Source organism: Vipera berus (assembly GCF_964194415.1).
Source record: "Vipera berus genome assembly, chromosome: 2".
In the NCBI taxonomy this organism is placed as follows: Eukaryota; Metazoa; Chordata; class Lepidosauria; order Squamata; family Viperidae; genus Vipera; species Vipera berus.
The window spans coordinates 267,638,318-267,646,452 of record NC_138203.1 but is presented as its reverse complement, the minus strand read 5'-3'; positions in this window follow the sequence as shown (position 1 = coordinate 267,646,452).

Sequence of the window (8,135 nt, the reverse complement as noted above, 5' to 3'; positions counted from 1 at the left end):
ACAGAACAATTAATCAGTGGAACAGCCAGCCTCCAGAAGCTGTGAATGCTCCAACACTTTTAAAGAAGAGACTGGACAGCCATTTGTCTGAAATGGCATAGGGTTTCCTGCCTGAGCAGGGGGTTGGACTAGATGACCTCTAAGGTCCCTTCCAACATTTTTTCCTACTTCAGGTGTTTTAGTCAGATTTAGTACATGGCACACTTTGATGGAGCTAACAACAATAACAACAACAACAACAACAATAGAGTTGGAAGGGACCTTGGAGGTCTTCTAGTCCAACCCCGTGCTCAAGCAGAAAACCATTTCAGACAAATGGCTGTCCAATCTCTTCTTAAAAACTTCCAGTGTTGGAGCATTCATAACTTCTGGAGGCAGGTTGTTCCACTAGACATACCCAATTCCAGCGACTGTTCTTTATGTGTTTTAGCCTTCAGTCCCCTAATCATCTTTGTTGCTCAGATGAGGCCTGAATGTAAGACATCTTTGTTTACAACTCAATCTCATTATCACTATATGTATTTTTTAAAAAGTATACATCTATTTCTTTTTCCATCATGATACCCTCTAGATCAGACATGTCAAACCCACGACGTCACGTGACGTCGCGCAACATATTGGGATGGTATTGCCATTGCCGCATGATGCGTCCAGCCCACGGGCCAGCAGTTTGACACCCCTGCACTAAATGAAGGGTATCTAATCTTGGCGACTTTAAGATTTGTGGACTTCAACTCCCAGAATTCTCTAGCCAGAATTCCCTTGGCTGATTGGGGAATTCTGGGAGTTGAAGTCCATAAGTCTTAAAATTGCCATAATTGGACACCCCTGCTCTTGATGTCTTAGCTTCATTCTTAACTGAAATGTGGCTCACTCGGAGGGCTCTAGGCTGTGGAAGGCTAATCTCAAGAATCTTGGGTTTAATATGGGCATTTGTACCTTAGCATCCTGGGTATGTGTTGGTATACCTCATATGCCTCCATGTTAAGGAAATGCGGACAACAGTGTGCTGGTTTCGAAGAGGTTCACCAGATTAAAGATCCTAAAGGTAAAGGTAAAGGTTCCCCCGCACATGCGTGCTAGTCGTTTCCAACTCTAGGGGCTCATCTCCATTTCAAAGCCAAAGAGCTAGCGCTTGTCCGAGGATGTCTCTGTGGTCATGTTGCCGGCATGACTAGATGACAAAGGCGCACGGAACGCTGTTACCTTCCCACTGGAGTGGTCCCTATTTTTCTACTTGCATTTTTACGTGCTTTCGAACTGCTAGGTTGGCAGAAGCTGGGACGAGTAACAGGCGCTCACTCTGTTACACGGCACTTGGGATTCAACCCGCCAAACTGCCGACCTTCTGATCGACAAGCTCAGCATCCTAACCCACTGAGCCACTGCGTCCCTTTCTAAAGATCCTAGCTTGCAAATAATAGGATGAATGTGATAGATATATCTGGGCATGTGGCACAGCCTAAATATACTCGGATTGGTCTTATTGTCAGAAGGCTATCTAAAGCTGGTAACCTAGTTTGCATCGTCATCGTGCTACTCATAAGATGTGTATGACAATTTGCCACAGCCAATTTGCCATGGCTAACTCACTGCAGGACAACTCACCACAGCCAGCTCGTCGCAGGACAACTCAGTGCAGGTCAAGAGTTACACTAACATTGAAGAAATAGTGGAATGGAATCATTAACAAAAGGATGCAAAAGGAGGGACAAATGAAATGTGAATGGCCAAAACTGAAATATGTTTTATTTATTTTGAATAATTAAATAGAATTGTTAAATTGTTGAGTTGTCCCATGGCGAATTGGCCACAGTGAGTTGTCCTGCAGTGAGTTGGCGGTGGTGAGTTGGCTGTGGCAAGCTGTCCCATTCCGACTCCTAAGTGCTTGGTAAAGCCTCAGGGGGAGGAAAGCAAGAGTCATTTTCATTTGGCTCATCTGGTGATGCCCGCAACATGTGGAAAATTGTGCTTTGGAATTCCATTCGTTCATTCGTTCAATTTTTAGCCCACATTTATTACTTTATAATTAATATAATAATATGTAACTCAAGGCAGTAAACCTATGTAATGCTCTTTCCACCTTCTGTTTTCCCCACAACAACAGCCCTGTGAGGTCGGTTGGACTGAGTGCTTGGCCCAAGGTCACCCAGATGGCAGGATTACAACTCACTGTCTCCTGGTGACCGATCCAGGGTCATCCCAGCTAGCTTTCATACTTAAAGCAGGGCTAGAACTCTCTGTCTCCCAGTTTCTAGGCCAGCCCCTTAACCGCTAAACCAGGGGTAGGCAACCTCGGCTCTTTTATGACTCATGGACTTCAACTCCCAGAATTCCTGAGCCAGCCAAGCTGGCTTAGGAATTCTGGGAGTTGAAGTCCATGGGTCATAAAAGAGCCGAGGTTGCCTACCCCTGCGCCAAACCAAACTGGTATGTAAATGGTAAATGACTGAGAGCATGAATTGATGGATGTGAGGCAAGCAAGAACACTAAATAAGTTGTGTGCTTTTAAACCAGAGAGAAGGAGGAAGACTGTGATTCATCTGGGTGTAAGTGGGCTGATCTTGTGGAATGGAGTTGATGAAAAGGATAAGGTTGAATTCTGAACGAAAGAGCTGTTTTCTTGCGTGACGAAGAAAATAACTTGAGAAAATGTCTTAGACAATTTCCCTAATTCACAAATAAATAAATAAATAAATAAAGGGAGGGAGGGAGGGAGGGAGGGGAAAGCACATTCAGATCTGCAAGATTCGGTTTCTATAGCTGTTCCGATACAAGCAGTCCTCATTTAGCGACCTCAATCGGGACTGGAAACTCGGTTGTTAAGCAAAACAATCGCTACGGGCAACTGTGACTCTATGATCTTACTTCAGCTTTCCTTTGCTTTACAGACCTGCGAAAGTCGCATATGCGAGGATTAATTGTTGCATCACCATCATAGCCGCAGATGGTTGCTAAATGAGGCAGTCACTAAATGAGGACTACCTGCAAAAGTAATCCTGATCTATATGATGTTGTCTTATATGGCTGACTGTAACATGAAAAGAAGGGGCACAAACTAGATGCATCTTCTGGTAACCTTGAAGGACAGTGTGATGTTTGTAAGCAATATAATCCTGCACTAAAAAGCGAGCTGAAGAACTGACTTGGGTGCAGTTGAACTAGTAACACCTGCTGATAGGACTGTGGGAGTTGTAGTTCAATCCTATCTGGAGGATCAAAGATTTCCTTCCCGGATATATAGGGTGTTTAGAGAAGACATGAAGAACACCAATAAACCTCCCTTATGCCATTAATCTTTTGTGCAGGAGCACAGTGTCTTAATGGCAATGAAATTTCCCTGGTGAACTGGGAATTGCCAAAGATTAGCTAACAGTGAATTTAGTGAAGTGTCTGTGGCACAGCTTAGATAAAGTATGGTGCACAGGATGGGAAAGCCAGGCAGAATGTGCACTAAAATCCTTGCCTGGGGTTGTGCATCAAACTAAACCAGCATTGGATGGAAACTAGTCAAGGAGAGAAGCAACCTAGAAGTAAGGAGAAACTTCCTGACAGTTAGAACAACTAACCAGTGGAACAACCTGCCTCCAGAGGTGGTGAATGCTCCAACACTGAAAGTTTTTAAGAAGAGACTGGACAGCCATTTGTCTGAAATGGTATAGGGTTTCCTGCCTGAGCAGGGGGTTGGACTAGATGACCTCCAAGGTCCCTTCCAACTACTTCTTCTTCTTCTTCTTCTTCTTATTATTATTATTATTATTATTATTATTATTCTTATTCTTATTCTTATTCTTATTCTTATTCTTATTCTTATTCTTATTCTTATTATTATTATTATTATTATTATTATTATTATTATTTATTCAGTTAATTTGATTTATGTATGCTGTGTGAATTGAGCAAATTGCACCTTAGTTACCAAGGGATGGGTAAGCTATGGCTAAGCCATCTTAAATAGTCTTTATCTTAAACTGTTGGACCCTTTGATGGTCCTACACATACATAAATGTGTAGTAAAAAACTTTGTGAATGCTACTTGCATTTTTTATTAAAGCAATTCTCAAGTGTGAAGAGGAGAGCAATAATTTTAATCTTTTTTTTGTTTTTTTTGGTCTGGGCCAAGAAACAGAATTCATTTTTTCCTCTGGGGGAATATAATTTTCAGAGTGGGATGTCTCCAATTTTCAGTCAGAAATGTTACTCTTAATTTTTGGCCAAAAGTATGCATCTGAGACGTCAGGGTGAGTCATGTTATTCTCAAACCCCTTGTTTCCTGGCTTCAGAAGTGAGTTAGATCCTGCCCTCATCCTGGAACTGAAGCTGTGCCTCTCTGGACTGGAAGATGCAGAATTAACAAAGAGTGAAAGTTAGCGGGACACAATTAAAAATTACAATACAAAAGCATTTGCCCAGTGCAAAACCTTCCTTTCAGCCAAGGTCAGTAGATTAATGGACACCAGACCTTAGTGTCACGCAGGCCCAGCAAAGTGGCAGTGTCAAACTAACCATGGTTTACCTCAAAAGATAGCCAGGGTTGGATTTCTTGTCTTTGGATGGGAGACAACAGGGAAATCCCAAAGTCTGTGGGGTATAATCAGAAAAGTCAAGATGGGAGCCGCAACGATGCAATCAAATTTCTGTCTTTTATGTCTGTCGTACACATAGCACACATAAAAAGTAGGTGGAACCTCAATCATACCACTGTCACAACCCTCTGAGATTTTTTTTTTAATCATCCTCTGGGGATTTTCCTGCCCAAGGCTGTAAATCCAACTGCCAAGAGGGAAAAGAAACTGGGAGAAGAACAAAACAAACTGGGATAAAGCAGTGGCTAAAATAAACAAAGAAAATGTGGTCTGTTAGATACAGGTAGCCCTTAATGTAAAATAAACATGGATTTTCTCTGTATCATGATCCTTTTTCCAAATGAATCCGCAATAGTTTCCAAGATGATTAAATGGACATAGCCCAAAGTCAGAAGAGCTTAACCTGACCAGACTAAGTTGCTGACAGTGAGGGGGTCAGCCTGAAGGGGCCAGTAGCAACTGGGCCTCAATTCTCTGAACAAACATAATAACAGAGTTGGAAGGGGCCTTGGAGATCTTCTAGTCCAACCCCCTACTCAGACAGAAAACCCTGTACCATTTCAGACAAATGGTTGTCCGATCTCTTCTTAAAAACCTCCATTGTTCCACAACATCTGGAGGCAAGCCGTTCCACTGGTTAATTGTTCTAACTGCTGTTAGATCTCCTTTCCTCTCTCCATCTATTCCAGGGGTGTCAAACTCAATTTCATTGAGGGCCACATCAGCATTGTGGTTGCCCTCAGGGGGCCGGGTGGGCATGGCTGGAGTGCATATGGCCTACTGGGTGGGCGTGGCCAGCTCTACATCGTTCGCATCAAGGGTGCCTATGGGGGCCTGGGCAGGAGTGGGACAGATCTGGGGGTCTCTGGCAGAAGGAGGGTCTCTGGGCCAGGGCCAAGGCAGTGGGGGCCGTTCCCTCACTGTTTCCAGGATGGCTTTGGGGGCCACATGAATCCACTTTGCGGGCCGGATCCGGGCCCCGGGCCTTGTGTTTGACATGTCTGCTCTATTCCCTGACATCCTTATATTAACAGAAAAGACAAAAATAAATCAGTTATTCTATGAGATGCTACAGGACTTTCTCTCTCCCACCGTCTCTTCTTCATACATCGGTTTTATGAAGTGGCTTCTTCCAGAAAGCTGGAAATTAGAAAGCACAAAATAAACCAAGATGCAACCCTACTCTTACCTGAACATGAAGCCAATGGTGGGTTCCCCAGAAGTAACTAACCACATTTACCTATCGTGTTGTATGTAGACTCGACAGAGTGCTTAATTTGTGGTTCAGGGTGGTAATCAAAGAGAGAAGCAACCTAGACTAAGGAGAAATTTCCTGACAGTTAGAACAATTGATCAGTGGAACGACCTGCCTCCAGAAGCTGTGAATGCTCCAATATTGGAAGTTTTTAAGAAGAGACTGGACAGCCATTTGCCTGAAATGGTATAGGGTTTCCTGCCTGAGCAGGGGGTTGGACTAGATCAGACATGTCAAACACAAGGCCCGGGGGCCGGATCCGGCCTGCAAAGTGGTTTCATGTGGCCCGCGAAGCCATCCTGGAAACAGTGAGGGAACGGCCCCCACTGCCTTGGCCCTGGCCCAGAGACCCTCCTTCTGCCAGAGACCCTCAGATCTGTCCCACTCCTGCCCAGGCCCCCATAGGCACCCTTGATGCCAATGATGTAGAGCTGGCCACGCCCACCCAGTAGGCCATACACTAGCCACGCCCACCTAGTAGGCCACGCCCACCATGGCCATACCCACCCGGCCCCCTGAGGGCAACCGCAATGCTGATGCGGCCCTCAATGAAATTGAGTTTGACACCCCTGGACTAGATAGAAGACCTCAAAGGTCCCTTCCAACTCAATAATAATAATAATAATAATAATAATAATAATAATAATAATAATAATAATAATAATAATAATAAGTTGGAAGGGACCTTGGAGGTCATCTAGTCCAACCCCCTGCTCAGGCAGGAAACCCTATACCATTTCAGACAAATGGCTGTCCAGTCTCTTCTTAAAAACTTCCAGTGTTGGAGCATTCACCACTTCTGGAGGCAGGTTGTTCCACTGGTTAGTTGTTCTAACTGTCAGGAAGTTTCTCCTTAGTTCTAGGTTGCTTCTCTCCTTGATTAGTTTCCATCCGTTGCTTCTTGTCCTGCTTTCAGATGCTTTGGAGAATAGCTTGGCTCCCTCTTCTTTGTGGCAGCCCCTGAGATACTGGAACACTGCTATCATGTCACCCCTCACCCTTCTCTTCATTAAACTACACATACCCAATTCCAGCAACCGTTCCCTATATGTTTTAGCCTCCAGTCCCCCAATCATCTTTGTTGCTCTTCTCTGTACCCTTTCTAGAGTCTCGACATCTTTTTTACATCGTGGTGACCAAAACTGGATGCAGTATTCCAGGTGTGGCCTTACCAAGGCATTGTAAAGTGGTATTAGTACTTCACGTGTTCTTGATTCTATCCCTCTGTTAATGCAGCCTAGCACTGTGTTGGCTTTTTTGGTAGCTGCAGCACACTGCTGGCTCATATTTAAGTGATTGTCCACTAGGACTCCGAGATCCCTCTCACAGTTACTACTATTGAGCAAGGTACCACCTATACTATACCTGTGCATTTGATTTTTCCTGCCTAAATGTAGAACCTTACTTTTTTCACCATTGAATTTCATTTTGTTAGATAGTGCCCAGTGTTCGAGTCTGTCCAGATCCTCCTGTATCTTATGCCTATCTTCTGGAGTATTGGCTATTCCTGCCAGCTTGGTGTCGTCTGCAAATTTGATGAGTTCCCCATCTATCCCCTCATCCAAATCGTTGATGAAGATGTTGAAGAGCCCTGGGGCACCCCACTACACACTTCCTTCCATGTAGATGCAGTTCCATTGAGGACAACACGCTGAGTACTCTATTATTGTTATTGTTAAGTGAAGCCCAAAAATGAAATTAATTAAGTAAATCATGGCTGAGTGAACAATAAGCCTGCAATACTTATTTCTGTGTAGATATATGAACCTTCTCAGATTTGCATTGCAGCTGAAACAGACTGATCCACAAAAGTCTGCGGGATAATACAGTTGTTGTTCTTTAAGGCGCCACAAAACTGTGGGTTCCCCCACCCTGCGGCAAGGAATTCTGCTAATGCTAAGTTATTGCTGGAGTTTTGCAATGAAGGAACGCAGCCTAGCAACTTCGCCGAGCCCCTTCCCTTTTCTTAGGAAGATCAGCTGATTGCTTTCACCAGCGGTCCTTGACAACGGGAGTTAAATAAATGGATGGGGGGGACATCTCTCCCCTCCCCTTCCCACTCTCCTCACTGGTTTGCAACTGAGGCCCTGTGAAGGGGACAAGGGGCAGTTTTGGGGGTAAAGCTGGAAAAAGACACAGGTGCGTGCAGCTTTCTCTTGGGTTCTGAAATGAAATCTAGCAGACTTTGTTTGCTAATATTGCAGGAGTATTTAAGCTATGCAAACCTCTTTTAGGCTCCATCTGTACCTTTGCAAATAAGTGCCAGTCGTAGATAATTCCAAACATTCATTCCA